This window comes from Tenebrio molitor, chromosome 1, assembly GCF_963966145.1.
Source record: "Tenebrio molitor chromosome 1, icTenMoli1.1, whole genome shotgun sequence".
Lineage (NCBI taxonomy): Eukaryota > Metazoa > Arthropoda > Insecta > Coleoptera > Tenebrionidae > Tenebrio > Tenebrio molitor.
This window is the reverse complement of record NC_091046.1, coordinates 25,284,331-25,293,432: the sequence shown is the minus strand read 5'-3', so window position 1 is coordinate 25,293,432 and position 9,102 is coordinate 25,284,331.

The window sequence follows — 9,102 nt, the reverse complement described above, 5'->3', positions numbered from 1 at the left end:
CCCGTTCCAGCGGATCCGTCGAGTTTCCTGTTTTTCTGGCCTTCTTTTTTCATCTCCACCGGAATCAGCAGCGGCCTCAACGGCAGCAGGACCGCCGAGCCGGCAAAAGGTCCTCGTAAGAGATCCGCTTAAAAGACCCTTTCATAGAAAGAAGAGAACGCCATTAGGTAACGTACGACGGGAAAACTGTGACTTACTCAGTCGGCGTGAGGTCTTTTTTTTTGGGGCGACGAAAAGCCAAAAAAAGTCCGTGACTCCCAAGATCCGGAAATTCCGATTGAGTTGGGGTTCCAAAAGGTACGCTATCCAGCACGAAACGGAGAACCACGCAGCTCTTCTGACGGGCACAGGAGACTTCGTGAAAATCCCGAAAATCGGTGCGATCCACAAAAAGAAACGCTGACACGAAGTTCACCCAGTCACGGTACTTTTGCGAAAGAGGAAGAGTGGCATCGAAACGCGAACTTATCGCCTTGCCCAAAAAAGTCTAACCAGTCTCGGTGAAGGAAAACAGACCTTAACAGCTGTCGACAGAAGGAATATCGTGAACCGACAGGTGCGTGCGTGGTCGAATTTTTGACGCGCGACAGCGGGACCGAGATAGGTTAGAAAAATCAAAACAAAGGGACCAAAAGGCCTACGCCGTCGATCATCGATGAGAACCGTCGATCGAGACCGTCTCCAGGTGTTTCGGGAGATGAAGAGAGTTCCGTGAAAGAAGGAGAAAAAAAAATGTCCAGGGACGAGAAGGTGAAGGGAATTTATGGAGTTGGTGTCAAAAAAAGGGAAAGGTAAGTGAACAGTATATTCAGAAGACCTACTCAACTCCGATAAACTCTAGGCCGTGAAGAAAGAAGAAGATAGGAAAGAGCGAAATTTTTCTGGCGAAGGGCCAAGGTTCGCGACCTGACAAACCCGACGGTATATAGCTACCGTCCCGCTGAAATTGTGAGGATAAGGGCACAATTCCAGCTGCCTCTTCAGCTGGGGCCAAACGAAAAGAAAACGAAGAAAAGCCGACAAGGAAAACCAAAAGAGAAGGCAAGGTAGAAAGGATTAACGACAACGACAAGCGAACGGGAGGATGAGGGATCGGGAACGAAAAAGACACAAACAAAACGGTCGCGGTAACATGCGATTACTCTCAGCCTAACTGCGAGCGAGAGTTTACTGAATTCGTTACTTTTAAGGTTACTTTCGAGGTGTTCGAGTAACGATGGTGCATCCCCAAGCATTAGTGGAACCCATGGGCCTTCCACTCCGGCCAAATCCGCAAAAAAACGAAAAACGAACGGAATGAAATTTTCGAACCGTGACAATTTTTTGTCAATGATCAATGTCAATTTTGACAAACCAAATGCCTAATCTAACCGAAAACGCGAAAGTGCTCATTCTTTCCAAATTAGAAGAAGGGTGGTCCATCCGAAGGGTAGGTAGCTCACTATTATAACATCGCCAAGAGCACCGTGCAGAGAATAAAACAGACACTATTATGGTGTTCTAAAATATCAACATTTTATGTTGTCAAACTTACCTAACCTACATATATAAAAAATATGATACTCAAATTTCAAAAAGGCATCTTTACATGTGGAAAAAACTAATAAATTGATTTCTTGATTTTTGAAGTGTGCTCGATAATTTTGAAATTAACTGTACACTCACAAAAAGCGGAACACTAATTAAACAACAAATTTATTCTCATAATACCTATTTTGATGAATTTTGGATAGGATGCGATGATAGCAAACATAACCTTGAACATTAGCATAGGCTATTTTATTAGCAATTTCGCATAAAAAGAAATTTTCTGCATAAAAAATCTTCCCTTCTTAAATTTACAATTTTTATAATCAAGAATCCTGGGTAGATTTTATAACTATTGTCATTTTTTATTGTTGTTAACGTCTAATTTAAGTACAGAACGAAAAGAATGCCTCTAGTTAGTGTAGATATTGCCCGAGCATTAGCTTTGATTGAAGATGGTCGTAGCATTCGTTATGCAGCTAATGCTATTAAGGCTACTGTTACTACTGTTCACAGAGCTATTAGAAGGTTTCACGAGACTGGTCAGTACACCAGAAGACCAGGATCTGGTCGAAGAAAAGCAACCACACACCGCGACGATAGATTTTTAGTGTCCAATATTTTGAGAGAGCGTCAAATAACGGCTGATTCGAAATCAGCTGCAGGAGGTATGGCAAGTAAACGTAAGTGAAAGAACAGTTAGACGTCGTCTTGCGGAAAGTAATTTGGGATCCTATAGACCAGCAAAAGGCCCAAAACTCACCCAAAACCATCGTAGACTCCGTTTAGAATTTGCACGGCAGCACCAAGACTGGACCGTTAATCATTGGCGTCGCGTTCTTTTCTCAGATGAGTCGAGATTTTGTGTACGATCTCCAGATGGGCGTGAGAGGGTATGGCGAAGGCCAGGAGAACGTTTTACTTCATGTACATTCTCCACAAGAGAGCCTTTCCATGGCGGGTCTATCATGATCTGGGGTGGAATTTCTTTTGAAGCCCACACAGATCTAGTGCTCGTAGAAAATGGATCTCTCAATGCACACCGATATATCCGCGAAATTCTGGAACCACATGTTGTGCCTTATGGACCATTTATCGGCGAAGACTTTGTGTTTATGCACGATAATGCGCGTCCGCACATAGCACATTGTGTATCTCTTTATCTTGATCCGGTTGGAATTTATCGAATGGACTGGCCTGCATGTAGTCCAGACTTAAACCCAATTGAACATGTGTGGGACAAGTTGGGAAGACGAATTAGGAGTCGCCCCGTTGTACCAGATAATCTGAATGACTTACGAATAGTGCTCTTGGAAGAATGGGAACGTATTCCTCAGGACTACGTTCAAAATCTGTTTGAAAGCAGAGAAGGTGGAAGCGGTGATCAGAGCTAGAGGAGGAAATACCCGCTACTGAAAAATGATTATTTTTTGTTCGTTCTTGTTTTGTTGACTTAACATTATTTTTGAATAAATGTATTGATTTGGTTTTTTTTTCTAAAAAATGGTTTTTCACTTCAAATGACGTTTTTTCTTTGCTACCATTTATGTCTCAAGTTCAAAAAGCAACAAATATTAATTTGTATTGCTTTTCTTACAAAAAATACTACTAATTATTTCAGATACAAATACACAAATAATAGTGTTCCGCTTTTTCTGCCGGTGAGTGTATCTTTTTTTTACTCAGCGGATTTGCGCACTTGCTGCGCTCGTGCGGCAAATTCTCGTAAAAAATTATTACTTTATTCACTTGTTGCATAAATAACTATTTTTTCACTACTAGTCTCAGAAGGCGTCATTATTGACTCTCGAACCGACCCCAGAAGTAGAATTTCTCTCCCAAGCTAAGGCAGAATATAGCCTAAGGGAGTCCGTTTCGGCTCAGGGACGCGAGGGTCGCGGGTTCGATTCCGACCCAGGGCGAAAAAATTAAAAAAAAAAAGGCTATATTCTATCTCGTGATTCGGAAGTCACGTTAAGCCATTGGTCCCGGTCTATTGAGTTGGTCATCACGCCCCTCATAGATTTGTAAACCAGTCCTAGACTGTGTAACTAACATCTTTAGACAGAATATAGACTAAGGGAGTTCGTTTCGGCTCAGGGACGCGAGGGTCGCGGGTTCGATTCCGACCCAGGGCGAAAAAAAAAGGCTATATTCTATCTCGTGATTCAGAAGTCACGTTAAGCCATTGGTCCCGGTCTATTGAGTTGGTCATCATGCCCCTCATAGATTTGTAAACCAGTCCTAGACTGTGTAACAACATTTTTTCATTTTCATTATTAACCTAGGTGAATAATGAACAGCCGTCACCTAGCAACGAAAGATTTTCGTTGATTTCATTGGTTAACGTAGACGATTTTCATAGCAACATAGAAAAATGAGAACTCGGATCGTCGCATCAGACAAAATAATTTGATTAATAATTATTATCAAAAAGGGTTTTAACGTATCTAGTAGTGAAAAAAATAGTATATAAACCACGGTGATACTTCACCGTGGTTTATATACTATTTTTTATAGCCTTCGCGCCTTGGCATTCTGGCTATAATCATGAACTTCTTCACCTTGGTGTATAATATACTATTGTTTATGAGGATTCAATTTTTTTATATTACATATTATATAATTATTGTAATACATACACAGTTATATGAAGTACTTTTCCAAACGCTAGTGTGAAACATGGTTGTTCTACACTTCTACAGAGCACGAAAATCGAACTTGCATTGTGACACATCACGGACCTTGGAATACAAAAGATGTGTTTCATATGGCAGTCAAAGTGTTAACGTGGATATTTTAGCTGTGCAGTTTCATAAATTTTGACATAAACAGCATTCGCTTGGTTAAATGAAATTGTTAAAAAACGAAGTTTTTGAGAAAATGTTTATTGTCTGCATAAACGGTAATTGGTGATGATGAGAAGAAGTCACGACAAAAAAAATTCTTATTAAAGTTTTTTCGTTTTCGAGATACAAATTATTGAAAATTTGGTCAAAATTGCTAGTAAAAGGTGCCCGTAGTCACAAACGTGACATTAGGTACTCCTTTCGAGCATTTCCATAGAAACATTTACAAAGCAGTGTGCTTGCACCTCCACTGCACACTCTTTGGCTTGCAAATTACGACTTTATTGTGGAGTTAATGTAACAATGGTTCAATGGTTGCTAATGAAGTGAACAAATTCGGACAAATTTTCCCTATTCATAGTAGTCGAAAATACGAGGATATAGGATAATTTCCATTCTTTTGATTTCACTCCCAAAAGTCACTTTCGCACAATTGTTTCGTATCAAGGATACTCCACTTTTTTTTCCAAACTTATTTCAGAATCACCTGTATAAAAATCCCGTGTCACGATGTTCATTCACGCTAATCTTCGAAACCGCTCAACCAATTTTAATGAAATTTTGTAAATGTGTATTGTTTGCTCCAACTTGAGAGATATGATAGGATGAGTGGAAGATTTCCTCTCGTACCTAGCTGGTGAAATTGCGAATGTTGCCGGGGTGGACTTTTGTTTCGGACAACGCCAGGATCAGAATCTTGCCCTTGTCTGGATCTTGGAGCGCTAAAGAGAGAATACGTCGAAGAAAGTCTTCGTCATGCAGGCCACGATGGACTTCACGACAGTGACAGGGGGCTCTTGTTCCGCATCACTGACATCCGGGTCGGCCGAGTAAAGTCAGAAAGAGGAAAAAAGTAAAAAAGCGGGAGTTGTCATTTAAAAAAGTGAGTGTGACGTCATAGCTCAAAAATGGATGACTTCATGAACAAGTGAAGCAACTTAAAATAAGCATTATGAGAAATAAAAATTGACCTATTTTAGCGTTTTCGACAAATGTCATTAGTTTTTAAATTACTGAATTTATTCCATTAGCAGTTTCCACACTATAGAGTTCGGACTGTTTCTACAAAGTAAGTTGATAGACATCAGTAAAATCTTAAGTAAGACTACTTAAGATTTCAGAAGAATTAGCAAATCGTGTTGTCGTCTTCCGAGACTTTCACATGCCAGGCTTTTAAAACCTCAACAAATATCTGATTTACTAACTAATATTCACTGAACATAAATAACTAAATAGTTACCAATCCTACCCGCTATAGGACAAATCAATTACGGTCAATATTGGATTTAATAATTTTCTCACAATTGGAAGAACACCTGGCATCCAATTTAAAACATAAATTAGGTATTCAGTTGGTATTTCTAACTGCTACACATTGAATGTCGAAATTCATGTGTTTTATAAAACTAAGAGGAAATGATCAATATTCATTTCATTGTACAATATGAAAAACTTAACGAAGACCTTCAGAAAACATACTTACTTGAAAAAACTCATTGGAACAGAAATACACCATACCATTAATGGAAACCTGGAAGGAACCAAGATGCCACGATAATTTCTAAACTTTGTTTTGTTTGGGTCGACTGTTGGCAATTGTCGCTGGTAGCTCAGCTCAAAGTTGGCGGTGGAGATTTGATTGAGAACGCACCGCTCCTGTAAAAGCGTAGATTTGAACAGCTGATATGTGATCCTTTATCCGTATAGTGCGTTCACAATCGAGTCTTCAACGCTTACTTTGAGGATAGTCGTAAATTTAAATGAACGCACGATACAATAATGAATGGTGGAAAATGAAAATTGATTGTGAAATACAAAATAAATTATTGTTCGATGTTCGGTAAAGGTAAAATACAAATGCGACAATAAACGATATAAAAATGTAGACGTAAATGGTCCTGTCTGGTAACTGTCTGGTAATGGAAAAAAAATAACCAAAATAAAATTCCCGGGTCAGCCGTCAACGATACTTGTACAAGCTTTCGGTGCGACCGCAAAACAAATGGAATCAAACCAAAAACGCAACTCGGAAGTTACCGGGGTCGGATTTACAAATAAAGAAATTTTCTAAATAAAATCACACTAATTCGCGACAGAAGGAAAATAGACAGAAAAAACAAAAAAAGGAACGTTATCTGCCTGCGAAAGAACTGCGGTCTCGAAAGGCGGATATAACACGCACCTCGACGCGAACAAAATGGAGGCTGTGTTCCAGAAGGTTTGAAATTGTTCGAAATTCAGACGGAACGACCTGACCTGAGCCTCTCGGGGTCGTCCTTCGGCGTCCTGAGGGGGTTAACTCGGCGGTTCTGCTGCCGTTGAGGCCGTTGCTGGCCTCAACGGCAGCAGAACCGCCGAGTTAACCCCCGGGCGTATCCGAGTTCCTCCCGGTGGTCACTTCTTTACCTGCATAACCCTTTTTAACGGACGAGTTCCTCTCGAGGTTATCGGGGATTACTGCGATAGGTAGTCGACGAGTGGTAGCCGGACTAGATTATTATGGCGAGTATTTTACTTGAAATTGGCAATAAATACACTGATGATAGGGAGAAACAATTTTATTTAAATGGGTAAATTAAAATTTGTGTACATGATATGAGTATACAGTGAGTTTTTTTTAAGACTGGCCATAGTGTTTTACATGCTAATTTTTCAACCCCCTGTTAATTTTATTTTTGTGAAAATTACAAAGCCTAGCACTGTTTTTATATTAAACAATAATATTATCTAGTCATTAAAAAAAAACTCAAGGTATATCTATTTTTGCAATAAAAAAACTTTTGAAAACATCTCGCACTTTTTCACTCAGTTTCCATGCTGACGCTTTTAAAGAAATAATTAAACTAAAAATTTTTTCCAACATCGATTATAAAAATGATACTTTCATCACTCAACCCGATCATTCTTATCACCAGCGCTAATCCCTTACCGTTCACTACCTGCTACAAGACCTGAGAATTTCTGACCGCCGGGAGGAACTCCGCTGCCGCCTGCTGGCTCCGTGAGAGGGAAGGGTCCGCACGTGTCCTTTCCGGGCGCTGGTCCAGTTCGGCGAAGCGAGAAAGAGAAGACTCCCAAGAGCGATTCTCACAGTAAAAAAAGGACCCTTTCTTGGAAAGAGGAGAACTCAATTAGGATAACGTACAGCAGAAAAACTGTGACTTACTCAGCCGACGTGAGATCTTTTTTTTTAGGGCGACGAAAAGTTGAAAAAGTCCGTGACTCCCAAAATACCGAAATTCCGGTTGAGTTGGGGTTCCCAAAGGTACGGTATCCAGCACGAAACGGAAAACCACACAACTCTTCAGACGAGCACAGGAGACTTCGTAAAATCCCTAAAATCGGTGCGATCACAAGAAAGCGCTGCCACGAAGTTCACCCAGTCACGGTACTTTTACGAAAAAGGAATCGAAACGGGAATTTAATCGAATGCAGGTTTTCACGGCCGGCACAACCCGGAAAACAGAAACGGGAATTTATCACCTACCCCAAAAAAATCTAACCAGTCTCGGTGAAGGAAAACGGACCTTAAATGCTGTCGACAGAAGAGGAATCGAGAACCGACAGATGCGTGCGGTCTAGAATTTTCGACGCGCGAAAGCGGAACCGAGATAGGTTAGGAAAATAAAAAAAAGGACCAAAATACCTACGTCGTCGATCGTCGATGAGAACCGTCGCTCGAGACCGTCTCCAGGTGTTCTGGGAGACGAAGAGAGCCGTCAATGGAGGAAGCAGGTAGGACTGAGATATCCACGAAGGAAGGAAAAAAATGTCAAGGGACGAGAAAGCGAAGGGAATTTATGGAGTTGGAGTCCTAAGAAAAGGAAAAGGTAAGTTAACGGTACATTCAGACGACTTACCCAACTCCGATAAACTCTAGGCCAGGGTTGGCAAAAAACATGTTTTTTTTTATTTAAAACAAAACATACAGTTTTTTTTATTTTAAACAGTTTTTTTTGTTTAAAACATGTTTTAAACTTGGTTAAAAAAAACATGTTTTAAACCAATTTTAAACACGAATAAAACAGTATTAAACCGGTTGAAATCTTTATTATGTTGCTGTACTTTTACGCTCGACTACTGAGCATGCGCACTTCGCAGTTGTATTGCAAACTGCGAAATTACCGAAATTTAGATTTCTTATTATTTTCTCGTGTTATCTTCTAGTGGTATAATAGTAGTTTATTTAACGAGTTCGTGTGTAAATTGGTTTTTTTTTCTGGTACTCGTGGACCACTCATACCAAAAAAAAAGCCCAATTTGTATTGGAAATGTGAATAATCTGACTAAAAAAAGTTGAATTCTTGTTTTTTTTTTTTTTTTTTTAAACATGGATTAAAAAACATGTTTAAATAGTATATTGTATATCAAGAGTTGAAAATGAAAGATTTCACACAAGTTTGCAGAATTGAGCCACAAGCCGTAGGCGCGTGGCTTAAGCAAACGAGTGTGAAATCGAATTTTCAACACGTGGTATACACGATATTTTTCCGACGACCAAAAAAAAACGCTAATATTCGGCATCCCTTCAAACTTCAAATATCATTCGACAGAGCTGCGGACAAAATAATTATGGCGTTGCGCGGAGATAGACATCGTTAATCATCGGCCCGTGTACAATATAAAAACACACAGCTGTCGGCCAATCAGATTTCTCAAATTTTTCATTGTACACGGTTAGGCTGTTCGTTCGTGTTCGTGTTGAAATCGTTTGCAATTTTAAATT